The sequence below is a fragment of the Scyliorhinus canicula genome, chromosome 12 (genome assembly GCF_902713615.1).
Source record: "Scyliorhinus canicula chromosome 12, sScyCan1.1, whole genome shotgun sequence".
In the NCBI taxonomy this organism is placed as follows: Eukaryota; Metazoa; Chordata; class Chondrichthyes; order Carcharhiniformes; family Scyliorhinidae; genus Scyliorhinus; species Scyliorhinus canicula.
Window position 1 is genome coordinate 18,416,924 of NC_052157.1, and position 14,113 is coordinate 18,431,036.

Consider the following 14,113-nt stretch of genomic DNA (forward strand, 5'->3'; position numbering starts at 1 on the left):
GGAACTGGAGAATCCAGCCCTCAGATTCCCAAATGGGAAATCCCGGCCCTTGATACAGAGAACAGAGTCAACCTCCCTCATTGTACTGGCCCCCACTATCACTACATTCCTTTGTGTTGCCCGCTCCCAACCTGAATGGCTTCCTGTACCACAGTGCCATGGTCAGTCAACTTGTGAACATTGCAGCCCCACTCTCATAGCTGTGGGCATACACACTAAAGAAAACCTGAAAACTGTTGGACAATTGTGGAGGTTTGCACTCCTGCACTTCTGCCCTCCTTAGGACCTCCTGGGTTTTTGTTGATCAGCTGCTCACTGGCTAAATTCACCAGGGTATAATTTGAAGTTCGAATGAATGTATGAAATGAATGGCATTTGCTGTTCAGTCACCCATTGCATACTTCTCTCAAACTTGAGTTCCACAAGAGCGGTTAATCTGTTATCATTCCCCCTTACACAGTCTTCCAAAGTCAAAATTATGCTTACTGAGGGATTGTGGGCTCAGCGAGATTATTTATCCTGTATGTCTCGTTACCTATTTCTGCGACGGATTCTGTTGCCTGAGTTTGGTTTCACAAATAATCTTTTGTGCAAATCTCCAACATATGTTAACACAGGCGAGGGAGGTTTCAAGCAGCTTACTGAATGATATTAACTGGCGCTCTTTCGGGAAGGCATAAAGAAAGGATTACATCTTGTGGAAACATGACAATCTAAAGCTTAATTCACTGAGATCAGGGCTCGGGCTTGCAATCCAAATATTAAAGAAAATAATTAAAAGATGAAAGAAGTTTTGAGCAAGAGATTGTGCAGTTGCCAGGCTGGAGCTCTCTTCAATTTCCCTGTATGAATTAAAGGATAAAACCAGTTAATGCTTCTGATTTTTAAGTTTAGACAATTTGCCAGACATTTCCAACAAGCTGCAGTTTTATGTGGACTTTACTTTATTCAGGCATTCAGCATTGCATGCAAATCCCTCCTCACTTCTCCTAATCTCTAACTTCCTCCAGCCCTACAATCCTCCAGGTACTCTCCAATTCTGGCTTCTTACACATCCCTGATCCTCGTTTAGTGGCCATGTCTTCACTGAGCTCTGAAACTTCCTTCCTCAATCTCTTTCCCTCACTACCTCTCTCCCCTCCTATAAGATGCTGTTTATAACGCAACTCTTTGACATAGTGCTTGGTCAAAGTAAGGGGTCATCCATTTAGGAGGGAACAAGGAGGAATTATCTTCTCTCAGAGGGTGATGAATCTTTGGAATTGTCTACCTCAGAGATGTTGTGGAGGCTCAGACATTGAGCACGTTGAAGGCAGGGATCAATAGATTTCTAGATATTAAAGATGTCAAAGGATGTGGGGATAATGCAGGAAAGTGGCCAAGAGGTACAAGATCAGCCATGATCTAGTTGAATGTCTCGAGGGGCCAAATGGCCTACTCCTGCTCCTATTTTCTATGTCACCTGTCTTAATATCTCCATTTGCAGCTTAGTGTTAGATTTTACTATGTTGAAGTCATTATAGAAATAATGTCATTATACAAATGCACCCTTACTGGTGAGAGGTACTTAGAATTGCTAATCCTTTTGATTGGTCTGTACGGTCCTGAAATTGACAGTGGTGAGTTTTCTAATCAGGAGTAGAATGTCAGGTGTACGCTATAGAGGCAAATAGGTTGGGGCACTGGAAGGAAGCAGTCCTTCTCCTCTTGGCCCACAAGCAGTGCTCTAAAGGCAATTATCTTGTCTCTGAAACTTTCCTTGCTTCACTTGAGCTACCATAGTCCACGATCCTCAGGAAACCTGGCTGCCCACGGTTTAACCTGTAAAAACAGGTGAAATAAAAAGCCCCCTGCCTCGATATGATATTCAAGTGGACCACCCACCCCTTTGTCCAGCCTTCATTAAAGCTGGAATCGGGTTGGCATTGAGATTTTTACATCTCACCCAATCCCCTACCCACCCATTTTCAGGGCTTAAAATTACTTCCTCCATGTCGGGTAAATATTCGGACCAATGTTCTGCTTTCAGACCACACAACGGAAAATACGCCGCAGAAATTGAAGCAGTTCTCAACTTTTGGAAATCTGTCGCAATTGTATTGGTTTTCAATAATCGCATTCCATCCCACCGACCCTGTCTTGCTGTTGTGCAGAATATTCCAGCAGCTTTAGATATGAAGTCTGGCTGCACTTCCAATGCTTTGTGTAGATCGGCAGTAATGGGAATTTTTCTTGTCGACTAAACATGTTGTGATGAGACAGAGCAGTCAATAAGTACATCAAGAGCAGAATTTTCCAAGGGCTTTAAGCGTTCCCGTCATTTAGAAATACCCCACTCATTAAGAAAGGCACCATATATATCACCATACTCGACAATATAATTGTCCTCTGCTGTCAGAGAGGGTAAATTATAAAAAGATGCCTTGGAGGCAAACTTATAGAGTACAAGTTCGAAAATGGAATTAGGAACTAAACTTGAAACCGTACTTTCAGAACCCAGGGCAGCAGGGCAATATAACACGAGAGATTTCAAACTAAGAAATGCAGAGTGAGGATTAAAATTCAGAGAAATGTTTATTGTTGAGTAATCAATGGCTGAGAAAGGTTGAAGCAGATGAAGCTATGCATCTAGAAATAATTGTCATCTCCTGTTTTAACCAAATGAGGTTATGTTTTAAGGTCAGACCAGAACAGGGGGTTTCACATTGTAGAACCTGATTTTTTAATGCAAAAGTTAACATACCACTGGAAAATTAACAAGCTGACTGGGGGTGGCCTGCTAGACTATCTGATCTCCTGCTTATGTATACAAACTCTATAGTCTTCACATTACTCCATCACGCTGTTTTGCAAATTAATGTTGTGTCCTGCCCTCAAGCACCTTTAAGATCAATACCATTCCAGCTGTTGATCACCATCTGTGTAAATAAATATTTATTGGTGTCAGTGCTAAACTTGATCTCCATGTCCCTATCAGCCTGCTATTCTGAGCTATCCAAAAACACTGTTGCAGTTTTATTTTCTCTACCCACGATCGAAGTCACATATTTCTAAAAGAGACCTTCCAAGAAATCTATTTATAACTTACTAACCTCAGTACAATTACGTCATGGATAATCAGGGGAAATTTTAGTCTCACACATCATGGGTGAAGGAGGGACCTTCGGGATTGGCTGCAATGCCAAATTTATGTTCTCCTCAATGTTCAATTTTGAATCGGGTAAGAGATAAAACCATCCCCCTCTCCTATCCACTCCTCCGGTACGTTATGTTAAAACTGTTCCCGTAAATACGTGTGGTTTTTTTTTGGGTGGTTCCTGTTTTAAAGTTTGATTAGCAGGGTATTTAAAGGAATGGTTAGAGCACTTGGAGAACTTTGCTTTGTATCTACTTATTGATCAATCTCGCTTTTGAAAATGTATTTGGTCTATGAAGCAAATTTCCCATTACTGTCTACCTGTGTAACAAAACTATTCACAGTGCATCCAGACTTCATATCACAAGCTATTGAAGCGTCATGCCACAACTGTGAGAGATACTCACCTGTCACAGCGAGTGGGATAGAATGTGATTATTAAAATCCAATACAATTATGGCAGTCTTGGACAAGTTGAGAACTCCTTCGGTTTCTGCAGAGTATTGCTGACTTTCTTCAGTGGCTGACTTATGGAATTTCTCAACAGAATTTATGAAACCGAAGTGTCACTAATTCACGTCAACTGTAACCCTGACTATTCCTCCCACACAACAGTAGACATTGCAGCACTCACATCCAGTGAAGAATGATGCTACCGACAGGATTCCTTAACCCCTCCCGATAGATAAAGCCATTAACATCAATTAAACATACCCTAATTAAAATGCAAACAATTTGCAACAGAAAATCTGTCAGTCGCATTCTTTCAATCTCAGTTTTTTTTAATAGATTTATGTGTTTGCTCCAGACTCTCCATTTTCCTCTTCTATCGCCAAGATACAGACTCTGGCTAGGGTACAGTGCCAGAGTTATCAACAGCTACTCGGAGCCTCAACCCCCATTACCATTCTTCACGTATGAGCCCGAACAGTGAGTGTTGGCGGAACAATAATGATAATCACGTATTGTCACAAGTAGGCTTCAATGAAGTGACTGTGAAAAGCCCCTAGTCGCCACATTCCGGCACCTGTTCTGGGAGGCCGGTACGGGAATCGAACCCGCACCGCTTCTTTGTTCTGCATTACAAGCCAGCTATTTAGCCCAGTGTGCTAAACCAGCCCGTATGTTTACCCAGACAGCCCAACCCCATTCTCTGCCCACCCAGTACCTACAGAGGCTCACTTGGCAGCTGTGTCCATGGATAAGTCACGCTATCTACTTGATCGACCGAATGGCCGCCTCCTGGGCTGTTCTATTCTCAGGAACTAGAAGCGGTTTAGGCTGTAATTGAAAATCATCAAATTTCCTGTTGGGCAGTGGAGAAAAAGTGGGCAATTTGAATGCAAAGTCGTCCCGAGCCTGAGCAGCTCCAAGCTGGTATTTGTTGTTTTTTTAACAGACAATTTTATTGAGGTATTTTTGGCATTGTAAACAGTAACAATATGCATTAGTGTGCAGATACCAAAAAACAAAGTGCAAATAACAGTACCACTCTCGCAGATAGACCCGCCTATTCTTCCGCCCTACTCTACACCAATCTGCCCTCCCCCACCTAACCCCCCCCCCTATTTGATCCAGCTTTTGGTTTCCTGACCTAAAGGTGGGAGGGGGGAGATCTTCCAGCCATTCTCACCAGCGGGATCTTCCGTTCTGACCCTTGGCGAAGCCCCGCCATGAGTTTCCCGGCAGGGGGTGGATCCAATGGGAAATACCACTGATAGCAGAGGGACAAGAAGATCCCACCACCGGCCAACAACAGGTTGCCTCCTGTCTCTGAAAAAGGCACCGCAGGGGGTGCAGTAAATTCCCCCAAAGACTCTTCTTTCACCTTGGTGTCCATATTTCCATTATGACTCTCTGTAGGGTTGGTTTTCTATATTAAGCTGGCTCAAAAATAGAAGCTGCTGTTCTCTGATTGATAAAGGAGTGTAAAATTCACACTAGGTAAATTGGGTATAGGTGACCTCTCTCTTCTGGTAGGGAGATACCTTCCTACCCACCATATGGTCAGCCTATTTCCCTAGCACCAATGGAGGGTAGGAACTTGCTCTGCGGTCAATCTCCACTGTGAACCAAAGAACCTCAACCAGACATATGCTGGTGTATCAAGAAATTTTATACACCTTTCCTCTCTAGAAAATCTGCTTTCTGCTACCTAGTGCAGCCCAACATTACAGCATTGAAGGAAATGCCATTTGGAGACACAACCCTCATATTAAATCAGATTGCTGCCAGTTTGGGTGGCTATTTGAAGAAGAGCATGGACTTCCCAATATCTCAACCAACATTATACCCTCAACTGAGTGGTACTGAGTAAATTGTTGGGTCTCAGGGCTGTCAAGTCTTTGGATCCTGATGGACTTCCTCTTAGGATCTTAAAAGTGTCCAGGGGGATAGTTGATGCATTGGTTTTAATTTTCCAAAACTCCCTGGATTTGGGGAAGAATGCATTGTTGTGGAAAATAGTACATGTAACTCTTTTATTCAAAAAGGGAGGGAGGCAGAATAGGAAAGTACAGGCCAATTAGCTTAACATCTGTCATTGGAAAATTTTCGAAGCCATTATTAAAGGTATAATAGCAGGGCACTTGAAAAAAAAATCAAGGCACTCAGGCAGAGTCAACATGGTTTTGTGTAAAAGAACTAGTTCTCTGAAGAATTAACCTGTGCTATGGATAAAGGGGAACTAGTGGATGTGCTGTACTTAGGTTTCCAGAAGGTATTTGGTAAGTTGCCACGTCAAAGATTATTACAACAAAAAAAAGCTCACTGGAGGGGGTAGCATATTTGCATGGATAGAAGATTGGTTAACTAAAGGAAACAGAAGATAGGCATAAAAGGGTCTTTTTTTATTTAGCAAGATGTAAAAAGTGGTGTGCATCAAGCAGCGGGGGGGCGTCATCTTTTTACAATTCGTATAAATGAATTCCTGAAAGGACTGAAGGCATGGTTGTTAAATTTGCTGATGACACAAGGTAGGTAGAAAAGTAAGATATGAAAAGGACATAAGGAGGTTACAAAGGGACATAGATAGGTTCAGTGAGTAGGCAGAAATCCTGATAAATGGAGTATAATGTGGAACAATATGAAATTGCCCATGTTGGCAGGAAGAATAAAAAGAAGCATATTATCTAAACGGTGAGAGGTTGCAAAGTTCTAGATTTCAGGGTGTCCTAGTGCATGAATCGCAAAAGATTAGTATGCAGGTACAGCAAGTAATTAGGAAAGCTAGTAGAATATTATTGTTTATTGTGAGGGGAATTGATTACAAAAGTAGGGAGGTTATGCTTCAGTTATATAGATCATTAGTGAGGATGAAAATGGATTGGTAGCAATGCAGAGAAAGATTACTTGACCAATTCCTGGAATGGGTGGGCTGTCTTTTGTGCAAAGGTTGGACATGCTAGGTTTGTATTTGCTGGGGTTTGGAAGAGTAAGTGGCAACTTATTTCTTTGAATTAAGATCCTGAGGGACCCTGACAAGGTGAAGAGGATAGTAGGTGAATCTAAAACTGGGGAGTCAACGTTTAAAAATAAGAGGTCACCAAATTAAGAAAGAGATGAGGGGGAAATGTTTCTTCAAGGTAGTTAGAGTGCCTCTGGAACTCTCTTCCTCAGAAGTAGGTGGAAGCAGAGTCTGAATATTTTTGAGGCAGAAATAAATAGATTCTTGACAATCAAGAGGGTAACAGGTTATCAGGGGTAGGCAGGAATGTGGGATTGAGGTTACAATCAGATGAACCATGATCTTATTAAATGGTGTACCAGGCTCAAGGGGCTGATTCGTCTACTTCTGCTCCCAATTCATGTCTCCACAACCAATCCCACCAAAATTTGAACAACTGACCATTCAACTTACTGCTGCTTGTGGGATCTTACTGTGTGCTAAATGGCTGTGCAGCCTTTTACCTGCTTAACAGTTGCTGCACATAAATGCCGTTCACTTTGTGTGCAGTGCTTTGGGATGTTTCTGAGCGACGTGCTGTGTAAATTAAAGCCTTTCTTTCCTCTCAGGAACTAGCTGACCAGTCAGTCAGAAGCAGTGAATTTCAAAAGCTTAGACTTCAGGTAGTGTTTCTGACCCTCATGGGGCTACCATCGATCAGGATTGTATTTCATTACACCAGTGTAGTTGGAGGGGTGGGGGCAAGGAGAAATCCATTGTTAGTAGCTAATAAATAAATATGGACTCAAAACAGAATGGGAACACAAACACGAACAGCTCAATGGGGAAATAAACAGATGACTAAATTTAATGACTTTGTGTTATTGTGTAGAAATGGGCTCGAGTGAGAAATGGCTAAAACATTTTCAGCATGGATTGTAGGATCTAGTCTTCTTGGGCAATTCATTGAATAAAGGACAATGTCTCTTGACCTGCAGTGGAGAGTGACAATTTGCCTTCTTCTGCACAAAGAAAAGATCTGACCTCGTGTCATTTCTGTGAGGTAAGTTTGTACATAATGTTATGCATGACCTCCGACCACTAGGTGGCACTGTAAACCCATCATGTCACCATGTGATCTGGGAGTTGGGAGTTGGTTGTGCTGGGAGATAGACGTATTTGCAGTAGTTCCACAATAGTCGTTTAGTGTTAGTTGTTCATTATCGTATTTATCCTAGTTATCTTACCACGCAGTTGCTTTACCAAAAAGTATTTTAAAACTACATGTTCTGTAGTTCATCATTCACTTCAGCCAGTCTACAGAATATGACAATTTCTCTCAGGTTTCCCCACTTTTCCAGTTTGTTAAATCCAAATTGATCATTTGTTTGTTGGGAGGAGGGATCCAGGGACCAGTGTTTCATTCATTTTCAGATAACGTTAGGTTGATTACTGTCAAAAATGATAAGATGGTACTGCGGAAAGAATGGATGTCATGAGTGGAGTAAATAACTGAGCTCAAAGAAAGAACTGCTTTTTAAAAAATTTCACCTTACAGGAGATGTACCCTACATGCAAAACATTTTAGCCTATTAACTCTAATTTATATGATTTAGCAAAAGGCTGATTTAGTCACATTTTCAGATGCTAATTGTGCATGAGAAGGAGAAAGGCTTCCATTTATATAGCACCATTAACAACCAAGGGATGTCCCAAAGCATTTTACAGCTAAATAAGTACTTTTGGAATTGCAGACACTGTTACCATGTAGGTTTTCACATTGCCGGCAGTGTGATAATGGCCAGGTGATCAGTTTTTATGATGTTGGAATTGAGACATTTTATGATGTTGATTGAGGGATAAATATTCGAGGGATAATTCTCCTGCTCTTTTTAATGCTCTTGCGTTTAATGCCTCACCTGAAAGATAATGCAGCACTCTTCACTGGACTGTCGGTCTAGATTTTTGTGCTGAAAAGCTGGAGTGGGAATGAACATGCAACCTTCCATCTCAGAAATGGGAGTGCTGCCAACTGAGCTACAACTGACACATCCACCATGAATTGATCAGGAAACAGATTCAAGTGTTGCCAGATAAAGTGATTGAGCATCTTATTAATGGATGATAGTTGACTCGACATATGACTTGGATGAAAATAATACTTTCATTTATTGAGACTGTACCCAGGGAATGGTCAATAGGCACCATCAGATCATCACATCCTCGCCCACTATTGCCGATACAAAACCATCTAATGGATGCATATATTTAATTTTCAAGGAGTATAACTTCTCTTTCCATCTCAATTCCACTGCCCCGCCTCCCCCCCCCCCCCCCCCCCCCCCCCCCCCCGCCCTGTTCAACCTGACTGCCTCGACCCTGGTCTTGGTGTTGTTTGTTGCAATGACTCTGGTGCTGCCACAATTTCTGATGCTGGCCTTGGTCCTGATGTTGATCGTGATCCTGTTTCTTTAGCTGGTGCTGGCCTTGGTCCTGATGCTGCCCCACTTCCTGGTGCTGCCTCTGATACTGGGCCTGGCGCTGACCTTGGTGCTGAATCGACTCTGCACAAAAGCAGCAGATCCTTTGCCACATCAATCACCAGAACCGTCTCAGGTGTGGCTATAAACAACAGATGTCAGTGTGCATTGCAGCCAAGGTTGATCCTGACCTCATCTGACATCTACACACACACTTACCAGCAGGGGCATTGGAAAGCAATTAGATGAGGGAATTGAGTTTCCCTCTCTAGCACCAGCGTCTCTTTTGAATTAAATCAAAAGCACAGTGCTGACTTGAAATGGAACTTGACAATTTCAGATCAGAATATCTTGGAGCTGCAGAGGGTTATACCTGTGCCAAGGACCAATGGGACACCGACATTTATCTTCATTCAATCTAATGAAAATGCAATTTATTTTTACTTCACACAGAAAATGAGAGAAGGAAGCCTAAAGTTCCTGTCCAGATCCACCCAATACCACACCAGATGATCTAGATAATTTACAAATCTAAGCAAGCAAACAGAAGTGAAGCAGAATGCTTTAAACAATCTCATGAAAAGGGGCAGTCCATTCAGCCACTGGTTGTGATCAGTGGCTTTGAAATGGGAAGGGCCAAATGTTAAAGGTGGATAGCCAGATCCAAAACGGGAGGTCATTTCAGTCTTCACAGTCTCAGGCAGGAGCTGAAGTGAATTGAGTGATTCAGGGAGGTTAAATGAGTGAGGGAGCGAGGTGAAATGACAGGAGAGATTGAGTCAAACAAAATGAATAAACTGGAAGAGAAATGATATGAATGGAGACAGGAACATTAAATCATTTAGAGCATAGCAAATGCTGTTCCACAGTCTGGGCTTTTTTGAGATCATTTATTTCCCAGAGAAGGAATCATTAGGAAGGATTTTCTGCTGGGAGATGTATCTGTGTTTTAGGATTAATGAAAGGCCAGAAGGCAGGAAGATGCCTGCTTTGTTTTAGTAATTGTTTTCCACATATATGATTCCACACTTAAGACAGGTATTTAATAAATCCACTGTACAAATACAATCCTGCGATTATGAAGTAAAGGGGTCACTCCCGATGATGATCTAATGGCCCTGAGCAGAAAGAGTTTGTATGTGTGTGTGTATGGACACTGGATGAACACAGAATCAGGCTCAATTATTGTGATGACCTTAATTGACGTTCTTCATCGAGGGCTCCTTGGACACATGCAGTGTTACCCCAGCGTGAGTCATTATGTTCCACAAAAAAAGGGAGTCAATTCAAATAATTTTACTTTCTTATCCATATAGAAACTCATTTGGGTAAATTGCTCATTTCTTGAAAAATTGCTTATAAATGAATCATAACAATAAATGAAAGAAAATTACCCTATCACAGAGATCTACTTTAATTAAAATATATATTAAAACTATTGCAATACATTAAAATAATCAGTCAGTGAGTTCCCACCCTGAGTACATATCCTCAGCCATATATCAAACTTCTGTTAAAATATTCTGCTGGATAAGGACACAAACCGGTTCAGGAACTGATTTATCCTGCATCCGAGGAATATTAGCCTTTCCCCTGAATGCCAGCAGCATTAATACTGAGATAGGGGGTGATTCTCATTGTTCATAGAGGCTAGCATGGTGGCACAGTGGTTAGCACTGCTGCCTCACATTGCCAGCGACCCGGTTTCAATTCCGGCCTTTGGGCTGGATTCTCTGATTCTGCGGCTAGGTACGGAGGATGCGTCTGGACTTACGACCAAAAGTCATCGCCGCCCCCGCCACCAATGCACCATCTGGTGGAGGGCAAGCAGGCCTTAAAACACTGGCTTTAGCTGCCAGTACGGCTGCAGAATGGCTTGGTCCATGGCTACGCATGCGCACAGCGGCGGCCTCCAGTGGCCACACGTTCAACATGGCGCTGGTTGCGTGCAGACCCGGCCTACGAAAAACCGCCCCCCTGTATATGTCCTCACCACCCCCGGACCACACCTCACCACTACCCCAAACCCCCGCCAAAGACCCCCTGCCAGCGGAATGCCTCCCTCCAAAACAGTCTTCAGGCTCCATGCCAGATTTACGATAAGTTGAGAGGACACGCGACCAACGCCGTCGGGAAATCGGCCCATCGGGGGCGGAGCATCGGGATAGGGTCTCAGGTGACATCCTGAGGCTGTACCAACGGCGTGCAGCGTACTCCTCGAGTACGCCGTTTTTGAGGGCGCGAAGCATCGGAAAAACAGCCCCGCCCACAATTTTATGGTAAAAGGGATTCTCCGGCCGATCACCGAACGCGATTTTGGCGTTGGCAACCGGAGAATCCCGCCCTCTGTCTGTGTGGAGTTTACACGTTCTCTCCATTTCTGTGTGGGTTTCCTCTGGGTGCTTTGGTTTCCTCCCACAGTCCAAAGATGTGCAGGTTAGGTGGATTGGTCATGCTAAATTGCCCCTTAATGTCCAGGGATGTGCAGTTTATGTTCTGGGTTATGAGCATAGGGCGGTGTGGATGGGGGAGTGTAAATGGTAGAGTGCCCATTCGAAGGATCGGTGCAGACTTGACGGACTGAATGGCCTCCTTCTGCATGTATGGATTCTATGATTCTATGATGTTCCTCTTCACTTTCATCAAAATTCTTTGACAGCAGATTTTGTCAAGAAAATTTTGTTAATCAAATACCCTTTCCGCTTGGTTCAATAAACTCTTACCCTAAAGTGTCTGCTTTCCTAAGGCAACGATATAATTTATACATCCAGAAAAGAAAGCACTCTCCAACTACAGCCCCTCATCTACAAACTGTGACCCCTAGTTCTGGGCTCCCCAACCATTGCGAACTTTCGTTCTGAATCTACCCTGTCTAACCCTGTTAGAATTTTCTAAGTTTCTAAGACATCCCCTCTCACTCTTCTAAACTCCAATGAAAATAATCCTAACCGACTTAATCTCTCCTCATATGACAGTCCTGCCTTCACCAGGAATCAGCCTGGTAAATCTTTGTTGCTCTCCCTCCACAGCAAGAACACCCTCCCTCAGATAAGGACACCAAAACTGCACACAATACTGCAGGTGTAGCAATGCCCTATACAATTGCAGTAAAACATCCCTATTCCTATACTCAAATCCTCTCGCTATAAAGGCCAGCAAACCATTTGCCTTCTTTACTGTCTGCTGTGCCTACGCGCTTACTTTCAATGACTGATGCACGAAGACACCAAGGTCCCGCGGAGTATCCACCTCTCTCAATTCACACCCATTCAAATAATAATCTGCCTTTTTATTTTTCCTATTGTTGTTTATCCACATTATTCTGCATCTGCCATGCATATGCCCACTCACTCAGCCTGTCCAAATCCCACTGAAGCATCTCTGCATCCTCCTCACATTCACCCTCCCACCGAACTTTGTATCATCTGGAGATGATACATTTAGTTTCCTTGTCCAAATCATTAATGTATAATGTGAACAGTTGGGGGTCCTAGCACAGTCTGCTGACCAGTTTTCTATTTATCTGAAGACATTACCCGCAATACCATGTTCTTTAACATTACACAGTAATCTGCTATGGGAGACCTTGTTGAAAGCTTTCTGAAAGTCTAAATAAACCACATCCGATGGTTCTCCCTGGTCAACTCTACAAGTTACACCTTCAAAGAATTCTGATAGATTTGTCAAGCATGACTTCCCTTTTGTAAATTCATGCTGACTTTGTCTAATTATCCCACTGCTTTCCTAATGTTGTGCTGTGAAATCCTTGATAATGGACTCTCCCCACTTCGCTACTCCCGATGTTAGGCTCATTGATCTATAGTTCCATTTTCCCTCGCTTTTTGAATTAGCTACTGTCCAATCTGTGGGAACCATTCGAGAGTCCAAATGATTTTGGAAAATGATCACCAATTGATCTACTATTTCTAGAGCCAGTTCCTTAGGTACTCTGGAATGAAGGTTCTCAGGTCCTGGAGATTTATCCACCTTCAATCATATTATCTCCCCAAAACCATTTCTCGACCAATACTAATTTCCTTCCACTCCTCACTGAGACTGGTTGTGTATGTCTCTTGGCCAACACATCCATACACTGTTACTTCCAATTCTATTTTGACATCTAGATACTTGTAGTTAGTGACTATTTCAAAGGGTGGCACAGTGGCACAGTGGTTAGCATTGCTGCTGCACAGCAGGGACATGGCCTTGGGTGACTGTGTGGAGTTTATACATTCTCCCCGTGTCTGCGTGGGTTTCCTCCGGGTCCTCCAGTTTCCTCCCCCAATCTAAAGATGTGCAGGTTAGGTGGATTGGCCATGCTAAATTGCCCCTTAGTGTCCAAAAGGTTAGGTTGGGTTACTGGGTTACCGGTATAGGGTGAGTGCGTGGGTTTCTTGATTAACAAGGGGATCAGGGGTTATGGGGAGAAGGCAGGAGAATGGAGATGAGAATAATACCAGCCATGATTGAATGGCAGAGCAGATTCGATGGGCCGAGTGGCCTAATTCTGCTCTTACGACTTATGGTCTTATGGTTTAGGTAGCTTGCTCTTTCGGAAGGTTGATGCAGAATCTATGGGCCAAATGGCCTCCTTCTGCACTGCAGTGATTCTATGAATCTATTGTTGTGTTCTCTATTTTGCTTTACCTGGATGGCTCAGATGCGTAGTTTCGTATAAAGAACACAAAGCTTTGTTAACAATCCAAACTATAATTTTATTACACTACTAAGATTCATTAACATTCCTAAAGTAGAAGGCGTCTGTATTAAACATTGCTATCTCTAACTAGCAGACATTCTCAAGTACAACTGCTCTCTCGTGCCTCACTATCCTATCCAACTCTCTTTTAACTCATAACTCCAGAATCTCCAAAGTCACATGATATATATATGACTGTGCTGTGGTTCCCTCTAGTGATAAGAAGCATTATCATTAACTTGTTAACTCTTTACATCCCAGGCAATATACATATCATTACATCCCCCTTTATTTCAAAGATGTTTGGAGATTTCTACAAACATATATCAACATCATTGTCTGTTCATTACAAGCAATTGAGTGCTAGTTAACAACTTTTCAAAAACTTTTTACAGTCCACAAATTGAGTCTGT